Raw genomic sequence first — 7,499 nt, forward strand, 5'->3', positions numbered from 1 at the left:
GTGCTCGCTTCGGCAGCACATATACTAAAATTGGAACGATACAGAGAAGATTAGCATGGCCCCTGCGCAAGGATGACACGCAAATTCGTGAAGTGTTCCATATTTTTGAATGCAGACTGGTGCAGCCACTATGGAAGGCAGTATGGAGGTTCCTCAAAAAATTGGAAATGGAACTCCCATTTGACCCTGTGATCCCACTTCTAGGAATATATCCCAAGAAACCAGAAACACCAATCAGAAAGGATATATGTACCCAGATGTTCATAGCAGCACAATTCACCATAGCTAAGATCTGGAAACAGCCTAAGTGCCCATCAGTAGATGAATGGATTAGAAAACTGTGGTACATCTACACGATGGAATACTATGCTGCTGTTAAAAAGAAGGAACTCCTACCATTTGCAACGGCATGGATGGAACTGGAGAGCATTATGCTAAGTGAAATAAGCCAGTCAATGAAGGAAAAATACCACATGATCTCACTCTTTCATGGATAATTAAGACCATTACAAACTTTTGAACAATAATAAATACAGTGACAGAGCTGCCTCAAACTGATTGTCGGACTGCAGTGGGAAGACCAGGGAGGGTTGGGGGACAGGAGGGAGGGGAGTAAGAGATCAACCGAAGGACTTGTATGCACCCATATAACCATAACTAATGGACATAAGACACTGGGGGGTAAGGGAGGGCAGGGGCTTGTCAAGGGCGGGGGGGAAAAAAGGACACTTATGTAATACCCTTTGTAATACTTTAAGCGAAAAATAAAATAAATAAATAAATAAATAAATAAATGTTTCTTGCATACTGTTATATTGACTGGGCCGAAAAAATATTCATTGTGGTCCGCATGTGGCCCATGGGCTTCGAGTTTGACATGCTTGGGGTACACAGTGGTGAAAATTAGAAGGGCATATGATCCTCAGAGTTCTTACTGGGTTTTTGCCTTAATTTGCTTTGGTGAGATACACCTCATTGGATAACAGAGGGGCCACATTTTTGTTTTGGTGCAACAGCTATTTCTTATAACTTAAACCAGCTTGATCTGAGAAGTTGTTCCAGGTCTTTTTTTTTTTTTTTAATGATGAATAAATCTTTTGAAAACAACTGTTTGCTGCCTTCCATCCTGAGCTGAAATGAGTGCACAGCTCTGTTATTTACCAAAGTGGAGGCTACACCTACACAGCATCTACTTTTGGGCTTGGAGAGGGTGGTAATGCTGCAGCTCATGAAGACGGACTTGCCAAGTTAATTTAAATTGGTGTGAAGAGCAATTCCAGTATGCTGGCTGACAACACTCAGACTGACCTCAGAGCTGGAGATGGTGAACAATAGCATTGTACAGTTAAGAGCAAGCTGTGCAATCAGCCTGGGGTGGTTTTTCTAAGCATCTTTTTCAAGGACCTGACAAAGGAAATTTAAAAGCTCCATCAGTCAGACCTGTGGGTGCTTCATTTTGTTGTCCTAGCACCTGGCAGTGTCCCCTCACTTGTTACAGAGAGATGATAATGGATGAAGAAACAACCCATTCCTCCAGAGTGGGAAAGGAAGGAGGAAAGGGGGCTGGGAGGGGGGCGGGGGGGGGGGGGATGTGCTGGGCTGAGAAGTTAGCAGTTACCTGGAGGCTTTTGACTGTTTGTGTAAAGGGAAGTCGGAGGTCTCAGAATGACTATTTAGCTCAGGCCCATTTCAGAATTAGAAATTAGAGGAAATATTCAAATTAACAATTATTAAAAGCATAACTCCTAACTGCACTACTGTAGCTTATCATGTACAGAGAAGGTGAACCATACCCATTCAGAAAATTGAGGTCACTTAAAACTTTATATGCAGATGAGTTGAGTTTGAATAGAAAGAGCATAGGTTCTGGGCAGGAACACTGGTTCATTTTAGCTGTTTCTCTGCATTTCATTTCTTGCTTATAAAGGGTACTACTAAAGTGCCTACCCTATGTTGTTTATTGTAAGAATAAAGCAGTACTTTAATCTGTAAAATAATATGCAAATGTTAATTATTTTATTGGTGTGGGCACTTTGAGTTGCAGATGACAGAAACTCAAACTGGCTTAAGCAAAAACCCATCTGCCTCATGGTCCCTAATATAAGGGATAAAAATGCAATGGTGGAGTTTACAGGCCCATGTCTGTACACACCTTCCACAGTGTTATAATGTATTGAAGGCTTACCGATATGGAACTAAGCCATGCTCTCCAGAACACCACATTCTGAGACCGATTTAATACAAGTACTGAGCTTACAAAACTTACAGGACTGGTGGTTAGCATGCCCCCTACATTGTCTTTCTCAAATCATGCTTTTTAGAGTCCTGTCTTCCTCAGTGGTGTCACTCTGCTAGCAAACATGTTCAAGGGAACAATTGAGAATTCTTGCTATATTTTAAATTTCCTTCTTCAAAAAATGATGCTAGAGTAACATGTTATAGGAAGATGTGAGAATTGTAAAGTAGTGGCACTATCACAGTGATTCCCAAAGTGGGCGCTACTGCTCCCTGGTGGACGCTGCAGCGATCCAGGGGGCGGTGATGGCCACAGGTGCATTTGTTTTAACTTTTTTTGTATTACCTTTCTATTCTGAGTTCAATAAATAGTTTCATAATTTCAAACTTCAATGTTTCTAATTTACACCTTTCTTTACTATATTTTACGAAAAAGGTAGAAACATTAATACATATATCTTTCTGTTTAATTGCTATTAAAATTTTTAAAAAATTAATTTCCAGGGGGCACTGAGTAATATTTTTTCTGGAAAGGGGGCGGTAGGCCAAATAAGTTTGGGAACCACTGCACTATCAGAACTCATAGGCCCTGGGGAAGAATTTGTGTGATTGGAACTGCTCCGGGAGCTCCGTCAGCTTGGCCTGGCCAGTCAGAAGGGGGATGCAGGAGGGAGTAGGTGAGGGGAGACATATACTGCCATATGAAGGCCACATGTGTATCGCTTCCCACTAAATTGTGACCACCTCCTACCAAGTTGGAATTTGTCTTTTTTGGCGGGGAATTTGGAATTAGTGTTGCCCCCTTCATCTAGCACTGTGCTTGGCACACAAGACAAATTTAATAAATACTTGTTAAGTGAATAAAGTGATAAGTAACAAAGTTGAAAACTAAAATGGAAATGGACAAGAAGAGTAGAACAAAGATGTTCTGAAGAAAGCAGTAATCAGAATTAGTATTGCGTATAGGATATGAAGGAGAAGAAAGATCCAAAGTGAAATGATGATAATGGGTTATTATTTATTTATTATGAATTAACATAGAAAAGCACTGACAAATTCCATCTGGACTTGATGAGTCTGAGCTGCAATAAGGGCACAAAAGTTCAAGATGTGGAACTAGAGATCTGGAATCAGTGCCATGGAGGTGACAATTGTATTACAGATGTTTCCCTCCCCTCCCGACCCCCCTCTACCCGGTTCCCGCCCCACACCAGGCCTTCACCACCCTATTGTCTGTGTCTATAGGTAATGCATATATGCATATAAGTTATTTGGTTAATTTCTTCCTCCCTACCCCCCGCCCCTCTGAGATTCCTCAGTCCCATGTTTTTATGCCTCTGGTTCTATTTTATTCATCAGTTTATTTTGTTCATTAGATTCCTTGTTTGTTTATTTTGATTTTTAGATTCAATTATTGATAGATATATATATTTATTGCCTTTATATTGTTCATATTTTTTATCTTTTTTCTTCTTCCTCTTAAAGAATACCCTTCAGCATTTCATATAATCCTGGTTTGGTGGTGATGAACTCCTTTAGCTTTTTCTTCTCGGTGAAGCTCTTTATCTGACATATTCTAAATGAGAGCTTTGCTGGGTAGAGCAATCTTGGTTGTAGGTCCTTGCTATTCATCATTTTGAATATTTCTTGCCACTCCCTTCTGGCCTGCAAAGTTTCTGTTGAGAATCAGCTGACAGTCGTATGGGCGATCCCTTGTAGGTAACAAAATGCTTTTCTCATGCTGCTTTTTTTTTTTTTTTGAAATGGGTCCAAGGCCTCTGTCTTGAGACCTGGGAAGCCAAGTTAGGCTTTTATTATTATTATTATTATTATTATTATTATTATTTATTTCAGAGGTGAAGGGCGAGAGAGAGAGAGAGAGAGAAACATCAATGATGAAAGAGAATCATTGATCGGCTGCCTCCTGCATGCCCCCTACTGGAGATTGAGCCGCAACCCAGGCATGTTCTCTTGACTAGAATTGAACCCAGGACCCTTCAGTCCGCAAGCTGACACTCTATCCACTCAGCCAAACCAGCCAGGGCTCTCATGCTGTTTTTAACATTCCCTCTTTGTCCTTAACCCTTGGCATTTTAATTATGATGTGTCTTGGTGTGAGCCTCTTTGGATTCCTCTTGTTTGGGACCCTCTGGGCTCCTGGACTTGTAAGTCTTTCTTTCACCAGGTAGGGGAAGTTTTCTGTCATTATTTCTTCAAATAGGTTTTCAATATCTTGTTCTGTCTTCTCCTTCTGATACCCCCATAATGCAAATGTGATTATCCTTGAAGTTGTCCCAGAGGCTCCTTACACGATCTTCATATTTTTGGATTCTTTTTTCTTTTTGCTCTTCTGATTGGGTGTTTTTTGCTTCCTCATATCCAAATTATTGATTTCATTCTCAGAATCCTCTACTATTGATTCTCTATAAGTTATTTCAGTTAGTGTATGCTTAATTTCTGACTGGTCCTTTTTCATATCTTTGAAATTCTCACCAAGATCCTCAAAAGTCTCATTAAGTCCCTTGAAGCTCTCATTAAGATCCTTGTGCAACCTTATAACCATTGTTTTAAACTCTACATCTAGTAGTTTGCTTGCTTCCATTTCATTTAGTTCTTTTTCTGGAGATTTCTTCTGTTCTTTCATTTGTGACATGTTTCATTGTCTCTACGTTTTGACTGCTTCCCGGTGTTTGTTCCTGTGTATTAGGTAGAGCTGCTATGCCTCCTGGAATTGGTAGAGTGGCCTTGTATAGTAAGTGTCCTGTCAGTCCCCCAGGAGCTCAGCCTCCTCAGTCACCTCTTATGGGCACTCTAGGTGTGCCCCTGTGTGGGCTGTGTGCACAGTCTTATAGTTGAGCCTTGATTGCTGTTGGCATCACTGGGAGGAATTGACCTCCAGCCAAATTGGCTCTGAGGACCAGCTGCAACTAACAGCAGAAGAGTTGCTGTGCAAGAGACACCCCTATGGAGCAGGACTTGCTTCGTGGGGCTTTGGTGCTCACTGAGTCTGCCCCTTGAGTGTTTCACTTGTGGATGCATAGAGTTGTAATCTGGTATGGTCTGTAGCTGTCCACTGGGTGCACTGGCTCTGGGGCCTCCCAAGAGGTGCAAAGTCAGCCACTGTCTTGGAGCTACCAAGAGATCTTCAAATGGCTGCTACTTGTATTGGGCTTGGAAGTGCCCAGGCGAGTCCCAGCTGTGAAGAAAGGCAGGCTGGTGCTAGTGCCAGGTTTTGGGCCTCTTACTGATAGGTACACACCAGCTGCTGCTTGTTTGACAGATTTTAGGAAGTCTGAGGCCTGAGCCTGGATAGATCATTCATGTGGAAAAACTGTTGCAAACAGCTTGGGTGGGGCGACAAATTGAATGGGGTGGGGTCTCAGGGAATCACCAGGATGGAGCGAACAGTGTGAGCCAGGCTGATGGAAACTCAGATATGGCTGCCAGTCAGCTTTGTGACCAGGGAAGTTCCAGCACAGGAACAATGACCCTTGCGAGCACCCCTGTCTAGGAGAAAGCTGCCCCCAAGTTCCTGCCCTGATGCCAGACAATCCAGTTCCTCCCCGTATGTCCCTGGCTCCCTGATGTTTTCATTTATATATGCAGGAAGCTTGGGCATGGTGGAAATAGAGTGAAAATATCCCCCTACCCACCTCCCTCTTCTGAAATGGCCCCCTGGGATCACTGCCCTGCTTCACATTAACATGACAAAACTCTACATAGTGTTCATGAGCACACTCTTACCCACTTCAGCCCCAGAGCTCTCAGGATGGGCTTCTTGGAAGAGCAAAGATTCATCTCCCTTAATTCAGTTTGAGGAAAGGGGGCCTGTTGTATTTCCTGGATGAGGGAGTTTTGGGCAGGTTAAAAAAATTTTAATCTAATCTAGCTGTTGTCCTCGTGCCTAGCAGCTCTGTAGAAGGTTAATCCTTCCCAGGTGCCTGCCCTTCTGTCTCTGAACTGAAGGAATCCAGCCAGCAGGCAGTGGGCAACCTAGGACAGAAGGGCTCAGGCATCTGTGAGCAGCCATTGGCCATGATCTGACATCAGGCTGGACTCAGGACCTGGACAAAGCCCCTTTCTCTCTCCCTTCCATCATCCTTGTGTTTGTATCTGGGTCCTCAGCTTTTCTTTTCCTGTTTGTCCCTATTTTCTACTTCTCCTCTGTTCCTGTGTCTTTCCACCTCCAGCCCTCACCTTTGCACAGGTCCCTGGCCCCTCCCCCAGCATCAGGCTAGTCCCTATGCTCAGCTGCATGGAGAACCTTCCCACCTAGAACTTCCCCTGATAGGGATTTACCAGGATGTAATTTTTTAAATATATTTTTATTGATTTCAGAGAGGAAGGGGGAGAGAAAGATAGAAACATCAGTGATGAGAGAGAATCGTTGATCGTCTGCCTCCTGCACACCCCACACTAGGGGTTGAGCCTGCAACCCGGGCATGTGCCCTGACCAGGAATTGAATCGTGACCTCCTAGTACAGTGGTCGGCAAACTGTGGCTCTTCCACAAAATACTGGCTCTTCCACAAAATACCAACTTCTGCGCATGGGCCACGAAGTTTCAATCGTACTGTACGTGCGCACCCGCACGTGGTATTTTGTAGAAGAGCCACACTCAAGGGGCCAAAGAGCCGTGGTTTACCGACCACGGTCCTAGTACATAGGTCAATGCTCAACCACTGAACCATGTCAGCCAGGCCAGAATATAATTTAATTTTTTTTCCCTTTTAATCCTCACCTGAGGATATGCCTTTCATTAATTTTAGAGAGAGGAATGGAGAGAGAGAGAGAGAGAGAGAGAGAGAGTGAGAAAGAGAAACGATATGAGAAACAGCAATTGACTGCCTCCTATACACATTCTGACCGGAGACCAAACCTGCAACCTAGGTAGTTATGTGCCCTGATTGGGAATTGTACCCGCCACCTTTTGGTGTATGAGGCCACATTCCAACCAACTGAGCCACACCAGCCAGGGCAGTTTGTTTAATTTTTAATTTGATTCTCCACTCCTGCCAATCAAGAATGCATGTCCTTTGTAGAAAATTGGGAAAATATAAAAAAGTATGACAGGCAGAAAAGATCATCCATGGGATAAGTAGTTAAGTCTTTTCATAGGTTAGTATCTGGTATCTGTTTGATTCTGAGCTCTGCTGCTTACTACAGCCATGTGACACAAGACCAGTTACCTACCTTCTCTGCTCTTGTCTGCATAACTGACATTTGCATCTAGTAGCATTGTCTGAGGATAAAATGAGCAAATAC

At 43.2% G+C, this 7,499-nt stretch overlaps 1 non-coding gene across 1 annotated transcript; it reads left to right on the forward strand.

The window, feature by feature from the left end:
* LOC139007720 (U6 spliceosomal RNA) lies at positions 1-107 on the forward strand. Its single transcript, XR_011470886.1, has one exon. It is a non-coding gene; the product is annotated as a U6 spliceosomal RNA (small nuclear RNA).
* The last annotated feature ends 7,392 nt before the right edge of the window (positions 108-7,499 follow it).

The sequence above is a fragment of the Myotis yumanensis genome, unplaced genomic scaffold (genome assembly GCF_028538775.1).
Source record: "Myotis yumanensis isolate MYYU_CA2020_CCGP unplaced genomic scaffold, mMyoYum1.0.hap1 SCAF_3, whole genome shotgun sequence".
Taxonomy (NCBI): domain Eukaryota; kingdom Metazoa; phylum Chordata; class Mammalia; order Chiroptera; family Vespertilionidae; genus Myotis; species Myotis yumanensis.